The sequence below is a fragment of the Tenrec ecaudatus genome, chromosome 14, assembly GCF_050624435.1.
Source record: "Tenrec ecaudatus isolate mTenEca1 chromosome 14, mTenEca1.hap1, whole genome shotgun sequence".
NCBI lineage: Eukaryota > Metazoa > Chordata > Mammalia > Afrosoricida > Tenrecidae > Tenrec > Tenrec ecaudatus.
Window position 1 is genome coordinate 9,540,278 of NC_134543.1, and position 8,711 is coordinate 9,548,988.

The 8,711-nt window shown below is 47.4% G+C and overlaps 1 pseudogene; it reads left to right on the forward strand.

The window, feature by feature from the left end:
- Positions 1-7,727: 7,727 nt before the first annotated feature.
- LOC142426166 (small ribosomal subunit protein uS5 pseudogene) lies at positions 7,728-8,450 on the forward strand (annotated as a pseudogene).
- The last annotated feature ends 261 nt before the right edge of the window (positions 8,451-8,711 follow it).

Here is an 8,711-nt window from a genome sequence, read left to right on the forward strand (position 1 = left end):
GCGTTGCCGAGGTCGAATACAACTCATCATGACTCTGCGTATAACACAAGGACAGACTGCCTGGTCTTGCAACATCCTCAACAGTGTCTGAGCCGAGGCTGCAGCCACGGGGCCAGGCCATCCCATCAAGGGTCTCCCTCTTTTCCGGCGTCCCTCTACTTTATCCAGCCTGCTGTCCTTCTCCAGGGACTGGCCTCTCCTGACAATATGTCCAAAGTACGAGAGGACTTGTCGTCCTGGCCTCTAAGGAACGCTGTGCTTCCAACACAGATCGGTTGGTATTCCCACCGGAGCTGCAGCTGTGCCCGCTCTGTCCGATCCTGAAGCCCAGCCCTAGCCTCTCTGGAGCGGTCTTACTGTTGCCCAAATGGGGACAAACTACAGGAGTCAAAAATGCAGCCTGAGGTCATGGGACCAGAGTCGGGAGGTCAAGGACACGCAATAGACTGAAAAACAGGCCTTCAGTGTCCCAAGGATGTGTGTTGGGCGGTGGGAAAGGGAGAGCCTGGAGACAGGAATCTCCTAGACTGGGGCTTGGGGAGCCAGATGTTAAGCTCCAGTCTCTAGGGTGATCTTTGAGACCAGCTGCTGATTTGAGGGATTATACCCTGAGAAGTTTTTTCCTATTTCTGGGTTTCTTTTCCTTTCTGGTTTTCATCTTCCCCCTTGGACCACTGAGGATGCTGTTGCTCTGTGAGCAGGGTCCTGGTCCCCCCCCAATCTCCCCCCCCCCCCCCCCGTTCCCGAGACAGCGCCTCTACCCCTCTGTTTATTCAGCAGTCACACCTGATTAATCTAACTCGATTTGCAAATGTCTTTATTTACATGGAAAATCCTTTGAATAAACAAGACCTCCGATTACATAGTACACAGTGGAATTAAACTATCAGAGCGCCTCAAGCTTTCCGATGTACAGACACCTAGACCGTTCTCAGGCTGCCTAGTGGGGGCTGGAGTGAACACACAGCGAGTCCCTTATAGAGTTTTTCAGAACCTGCTCCTTCCCGGGGCACCCACTCCGACCTGACTCCACAGCAGGAAGCGCAAGGGTGCGGAGGGCGAGATATGAGGAAACGGCGTGGACTGGCCAGATCTGACCTCCTCGGGCTTCCCTGCTAGCACCCGGCAGAGCTCCGCTGGGTCTCCATCCGCCCTCCTTCTTAGCCCGAGTCTGACGCCATCCGCCCCTAACCCGGTACTCTTCCTCTAGGCTGGGTTGGATCATTTGTTGTAACGACCACACACAGCTCACAGCCAACACTCGCATTTAAGGGGGGGTAATGGGGCAGTTGGACACCTGGGGGCGTAGGTCAGAGTTCCAAACCACCAGACACTCCGTGGGAGACAGACGAGGCTTTCTATTCCCCTGAAGTTACAGTCTCAGAAGTCCACAGGGGCGGTTCTCGTCTGTCCTATAAGCTTGCTACGAGTGGGCTTCAGCCCAATGACACGGACGGTGTTACCGGAGAAAACAGGCCAACACAAACCAAGAGTATCCCGCAAGGGCAGTCACTGGTCCACGACACCACGTCTCCTCAGCCAGTAGCCACGTTTCTCTGCAGCCCCCAGCCTCCCAGCCACACGGTCCCCTGGTCTCTGCCTCCGTGGACCGGGAAGCCTGCCCGCTGCTCTGCCTCGCAGTCTCGTATTCTTGGCGCTGTTCCTCTGTTCTGTCTCAGGGTCCCCTTGTCTTGGCTTCTGGCACCTCCGTCTTGGTGCCCGACACTCCAGACAGAGATCTTGAACATGTCCTACTTCCAAAGGCCCTGGGATTGCTCTCTCTACTGCTGCTTCAGGACAGTTCATCCTTATAGCCAGGTGGGTGGTAACTAAAACTGACCAATTCCCACTCTTAGTGGTCTACACCGTCTATTTGCAACGTCCCACCTAGTCGTTTGGTGGGAATTACAGAGACACCGGTAGAGGAGCCACATAAAGAACTTTCCTTAAAACCAGAAGCCATCTGAGTGGAGACATCAGCTAAATCTATACAACAGAAACACACCAGCCAAGGTAACCCAAGGATTGTAAATAATAAAATCTGTGATCAGAGAAGGGAAGTAGTCTAGAGCTTCAGTCTGAGTACCCAGCTTGCAGAGGGCTCTGGATGCTAGTAAAAGCCCAAATTCATCTGGAGAGATACAGCCTCCATTGAAACCTCTCTGACCTAGGGATGTGAACCATCTTGCCCTCAGACAGATTACCTCTACCCGCCTGATAAGCCCGGGGAACGACAGTGTCCCTTGGGGGCATATTTAGGTGTGTCCTTGATGGACATCACTGTAAAGGGGTTTGCGTAGACCTGAGTCATGCCCTGGCTGCCTTGGGGAGACCCCCTGGTCCAGTCTTGTAAGCTTCTCTGTCTACCACAATGTATGTACGCCAATTATGGCTCCATTCCCTTTCTGGTAACTTCACCTATAACTATGGTGTTTGGATTTGTTGCCGCTCATGCTTGGGTGATGGTTTACCTTGACCTCCCATGGCCTTGCTGAAGTTCTGTATATCAGCAAACCCCTGGACACCAGTATCCCCCTGCGCCAATGGTCTCCCTCCCCTGGATAATATGCCCTTGTCCTGCTTAATACTGTAATGGATGTTCTCTAAAAATACAATTAATAATTTTTTTAAAAAAGAAAAGTCACTCTACAACAAAATACATAACTGGTATCAGGTATGTGGGTCTCACCTCTGGAATTCAGGACTCTAGAATGTGCGGTGGAAAGTTGTGGGGTGGGGCAGCTGGTTTCTCATCTCAGCCCAGCCCTTGATGATTGGGACAGACTATTTTCTCTCAGAGACCCACCTCTGCACCATGACCTTAACGGTGTAACGCACTCTCCTCCTAGGACTGATCTGGGGTCGAGTGAGAAGGTATAAATCACTTGGTCTAGAGTAGATCGTTCTTAGTATTGATTTTTGTCCCCTTCTCTCCTATCGGCCAAATCGTGAACTAGGGACTATTGCTCCTGTACACTTCTGATCATCACAGTTTGCAGGACTGAGTGAAATCCATGTTCAGAAAACCCAGTCGCTGGTCACTGTCCAGTTGACTCCTTTTCGCCTGGTGATGCTGTTTGAATCAGGGCAGACCTGTGCCCCATGGGGTTTTCCAATGGCAGATTTGGGGGGAGGAGATCTCCAGGGCCTCGACATGGATTCAAACCTCTAACCTTTGTGGTTAGCAGCCAAGTGACTCAATGGCACCACGCTGGAGCTCCTCAGAAAAACAGAGGCATGGAGATAGTGTGGTCAGGAGATTCTGTGTGTAAGTGAGAGCCCAACTGGCAACTGCCAGCGATCTTATGCTGGTTGCTGCATAAATGCCACAGGGGACTTAACTGCATTTCGTAAGCTTTAGGAGTGGTTTGGTCTAACTATTTTGCAACTAGATCTGTTATCAAATACAACAGACCCCTCTTTAGAGAAATCAAAACAAGATGTGAGTATCCGAGAGGATGGTAAAGCCCGTTGTCACTGACTCAACCCCCCGTGGGTCGCAGTGGAAGAATACATGCCGGGGAGGTTAGTGCGGTTCAGGCCACTGTTTCGGCTCTTGTGCTGACCCAGCTCCTGGGGAGTGTCTTTCATTTTCACTGAGCCTCTACTTCACCAACCACGATGCCCCTTTCTACTAGTTGGCTTCTCCTGATCACATGTCCAAAATAAAAAAACATGAAGTCTTATTATCCTTCCTTGTTAGGAGCATTCTGATTATATTTCTTCTAACTCTACTTTGTTTGTTTCTGGCAGTCCACAGTACATTTAATACCCTTGCCAACAGCATACTCTTTCATTTTCATTGTTCGCATGTGAGACAAATGAAAAGCCATCATTGCTAAAAGAAGGAGCCCACTAGCCCGTGTGATCCAAGGATTGTAAATAATCAAATCCAAGATCAGAGGAGGGAACTGATTTAGAGCTTAACTTCTGAACACTTGATTTATAGAAGATTCTGATGACAGTGAAAGCCCAAAACCTATCTTCAGAGTTGATTGAACAATCGATTGTGAATCGTCTTGCTCTCAGAATGCATTGGAAAGTGAATTTCTGTGGATCTTCAGGTTAAAATTCAACATGTTATCAATTGCTTTCCCTTTTGATCCATTTATAATCTGTTCTAGTTTCTATTATCTTCTACTTCCATGTGGAATGAATTTTTTTGTGTGTGTTTCTTTAGGTTGTCACTGTTGAGTTTTTTTTCCAGTTTAAAAATATCTTTATTTTTTTAATTTTATTTATTTAAAAATCATTTTATTGGGGCCCTGGACAGCTCTTATCACAATTCATATATACACCCATTGTGTCAAGCACATTTGTACATTTGTTGCTATCATCTTCTCAAAACATTTTCTTTCTACTTGAGCCCTTAGTATCAGCTCCTTATTTTTCCCCTCCCTCCCCACCCATCCACCATCACAAACCCTTGATAATATATAAGTTATTATAATTTTGTCATGTCTTACACAGTCTGACGTCTCCCTTCACCCACTTTTCTGTTGTCTGTCCCCCCAGGGAGGAGGTTAGATGCAGATCCTTGTGATCTGTTCCCCTTTCTACCCCACCTCTCCTCCACCCTCCTGGTATCACCGCTCTCACCACTGGTCCTGAGGGGTTCATCTGTCCTGAATTCCTGTTGTTTCCAGTTCCTATCTGTACCAGTGTACATCATCTGGTCTAGCCAGATTTGTAAGGTAGAATTGGGATCATGATAGTTCGGGGAAGGAAGCATTTAAGAATTAGTGTTTCATCGTTACTACACTGCACCCTGACTGGCCCATCTCTTCTCTGAGACCCTTCTGTAAGGGGGTGTCCATTTGCCTACAGACGGGCTTTCTGTCTCCACTGCACACTCCCTCTCATTCACAGTGATATGAATTTTTGTTTTTTGATGTATGATACGTACTCCTGTCGACACCTCGTGATCACCTAGGCTGGTGTGCGTCTTCCATGTGGACTTTGTTGCTTCTCAGCTAGATGGTCTCTTGTTTATCTTCAAGCCTTCATATATAAATATATTTGCATATGTACATGCCTATATTTAGACCTCTATAAATGCCCTTTGCCTCCTAGTCCTGTCCTCTATTTCCTTTTACTTTCCTCTTGTCACACTATTATGTTCAACATTTATTTGGGTTTCAGTAATTCCTCTTGGTTACATTGCCCTTGATCAAGTCCTACACCCTCCTCGTCATCAGTTTTGTATCACTTGTTGTTCCCTTGTTCCTGGTTTGTCAACACCCACTTCCTTCCTCCCCACCACCTTCTCCCATGTCCCTCCCGTGGAACTGATGGGTCCATTGTTTTCTCCTCCAGATTATTTATTCTAACTATCTTATCTAGATAGACCTGCAGAGATAATAATATGCACAAAAACAAGACAGAGAAAAACAAAGCAACAAAAGAAAACAAAATAACAACAAAATACAACAACAACAAAAAGAAAAGCTTGTGAATAGTCCAAGGAGTGTTTTCTAGTAGAATCTAATGGAGCTCCACACCCTGGCCCCAAAGTCTATTTTTGGTATTACCTGGGGACTTTGTTGCTCTGTTACCCTTGCTGTTCTGTTGCATGCCCTTAGTATTTTGCCTCGGTGTGGTGGGGTGAGATGGGGCACAATTCCCACATTATGTCTCCAGTGTTGTCTCCTGTAGTGCTATGGGTCAGTGAGGGGCATCGTGTCCAGTAGTAGGGCTGGCCCTATGGTCCTCTCCATGAATTGGCTGCTCTGAGCAGGAATAGTGTCCTTTGGGCTTAGTGAACCAGGATGTGCTCCACTCTCTTCCTGCCCCTTGATTTGCTCCCGTGTTCTTGATCAGACATGTCCCTCTCCCTGAGTAAGTCTCCATTAATTCATAGAGACAGCAACTAGATTAATAGTTCCTTAGGGTTATGACAGGAGAGGCTGGAGAGTAATGGGGAACTAATAATAATGAGTGCAGGAATGAATAAAAAGTTCTAAAATTGATTGTGGTGGTCATTGCACAACTCCTTTTAATATATTTATACCACTGAACTGTATGGTATCTGAATTGGATGCCAATAGAATTATGAAAAAGAAAAAGAAAAGGCCATCACTCGTCTCAGATGGAATTTAGTCAAGTCCTGAAAGTGACACCTTGGCTTCTGAACACTTCCAAGAGGTATTTTAGCATTGTTTGATTACCCGAGGCCATGCATTTTTTGATTTACCCGATGCCATGCATTGTTTGATTTACCCGATGCCATGCATTACTTGATTTACCCGATGCCAGGCATTGTTTGATTTACCTGATGCCATGCATTGTTTGATTTACTGACTACTACGGACATAGGTACTGATTGTGGATCCAAGTAAAATCAAACCCTTGCCAACTTCAGTCTCTCCATTTATCATGATGTTGCTTACCAAACCAACTTTAAGTATTTTTGTTTCATTTATGTTGTGTTAGTCTGGGCTAACTGGATAAATAAATTCATAGACACTCATATGTGTATAAGAAAAAACTTTATATACAAGAGCAATTGAATATTGAGAAAACATCCCAGTCCAGATCAAGTCCATAAGTCCAATATTAGCCCATATGTCTGATACCAATCTATAAAGTCCTCTTCAGACTCATGAAACACCTGCAATGATGCTGAATGCAGGAAGATCACAGGCCAGTTGGTGGAAAGTCTTGTGGATCCAGTGTGGTGTTAGCATCTCAGTGCTGGCAGGAGTCTCCACGTGGTTCCTCCAGCTCAGGAGTAGTTCCATGTTTCTTGTCAGCTGTAATGTCTCCCAGGGAGTGAGCAGAGCGAGAGAGTGTCTCCCACCTCCAGTAAGGAAATACCAGAGTTACCAGAGTCCTCCGGAGAAGGCCATGCCCACACAGAGGTCTCATTGGCTGTGACATGATTGATAGGCTATCGCTTCTTGGCATTTTGGCTAAGATCAAGTGTAGTATCTGATTGACAGACTAGACTCCACCCCTACATACTTAATCCTCTCAAATTGACAAACGATTATATGACTACCACACCTATACTCTGCTATGACCCCCACAGTCGAATCCCTTTTCCTAGTCAATGAAACACAAGCAAATTTCTTTCTGGTATTCTCAGCTTTCAGTCAAGATCCATCAACATCAACAATGATATCCCTCATGCCATGTGCTCTGCTGAGTCTGACTTGAGTTTCTGGCTGTTCCTTGTCCATGTACTGCTACAACCATTTTTGAATTATCTTAAGCAACTCTTATTTGGGTGTAATATTAATGATACTGTTCGATAACTGCCACATTCTCTCAGATTGCTTTTCTATGGGTTAGCCACAAACATGAATCTGTTTCAGATGGTTGGCCAGTTGGCTACCTTCTGATTTTCTTGCCATAGAAGGATGAGCAGTTACATGTATTTGTTGAAGTATACCACCTGGTAGTCTATCAATTCTTGGAGCCTTGAGTTTTGCCCAATAAGCCCATGGTGTAGTGGTTATAGACTGGGCTGTAACCTCAAAGTCAGCAGTTTGAAGCCCCCAGTGTTCTGAGGCAGAAAGGTGAGGGCTTCTACCCCTGTCAAGATTTGCCTTCTTCTCCAAGAAAACACCGAATGGCAGATGGCACCAGTGCAGCGGGAGGGCCTGGAGGCGTTGGGGCCCAGGAGCGGCAGCTTTGAGAGATTGGGGTCAAGGCCATGGTTGGGGCTGTGGAGGCCACAGACCTCAAGCCATGGTTGGGGCTGTGGAGGCCACAGACCTCAAGGAGGCAAAGCTGAGGACAAGCTGGTCTCCTCCCTGTCACCAAGCTGGGCTGTCTGGTCAAGGACATGAAGATCAAGTCCCTGGAGGACATATATCCATTCTTCCTGCCCATCAAGGGATCATGGATTTCTCCCTGGGGATAGCCTTCAAGGACAGGCCCTAAAGATCGAGCATACCTGTGCAGAAGCAGCACCCAGCCAGCTATTGGACCAAGTTCAAGGCCTTTGCTGCCATTGGGGACTACAATGGCCACATTGGCCTGGGCGTCAAGTGCTCCTAGAAAGTCGCGGCCACCATCCGTGGGGCCCTCAGCCTGGCCGAGCTGTCCACTGTCCCTGTGTGGCCAGGCGAGTGGAGAACAAGATTGGCAAGTCCCACTCGGTTCCCTGCAAGGTGAAGGCTGCTGTTGGTCTGTGCTGGTGCGTCTCATTCATGCCCCCCAGGGGCACTGCCATCGTCTCAGCCCCGGGCCCAGGAAACTGGTGCTCATGGCAGGGAACAATGACGGCTACACCTCGGTCAGGGCCTGCACGGCCACCCTGGGCAGCTTCACCGAGGCCACCTTTGATGCCATCTCCAAGACAGACAGCTCTCTGATCCTCAGCCTCTGGAAAGAGACTGTGTTCCACCAAGCCTCCCTGCCAGGAATTCACAGACCCTCTCGTGAAGAGGCACGCCAGCGTCTCCATGCAGAGAGCCCAGGCTCCAGCCACAGCTACCATATAGGCAATTTTAGATGAAAAAAAGGCTATAAAGTTAATTGAGCCTATCTGGGGAAGAGAAATAAGTAAGTAAAGATTTGCCTTTTTAGAAACTGCAGGGGCAGTTCTACTCTGTCCTAAAGGGCTGCCATGAGTCAGAATCAACCGGATAGCAGTGAGTTTTGTTTTGTTTTATTTAAAATTTTTTCGCCAATGCCTTCAGTCCAGCCGGGACTTCTTACCACTGTGTCAGCAGCTCTTGATGGTACGCTGCCACCTGAAATGT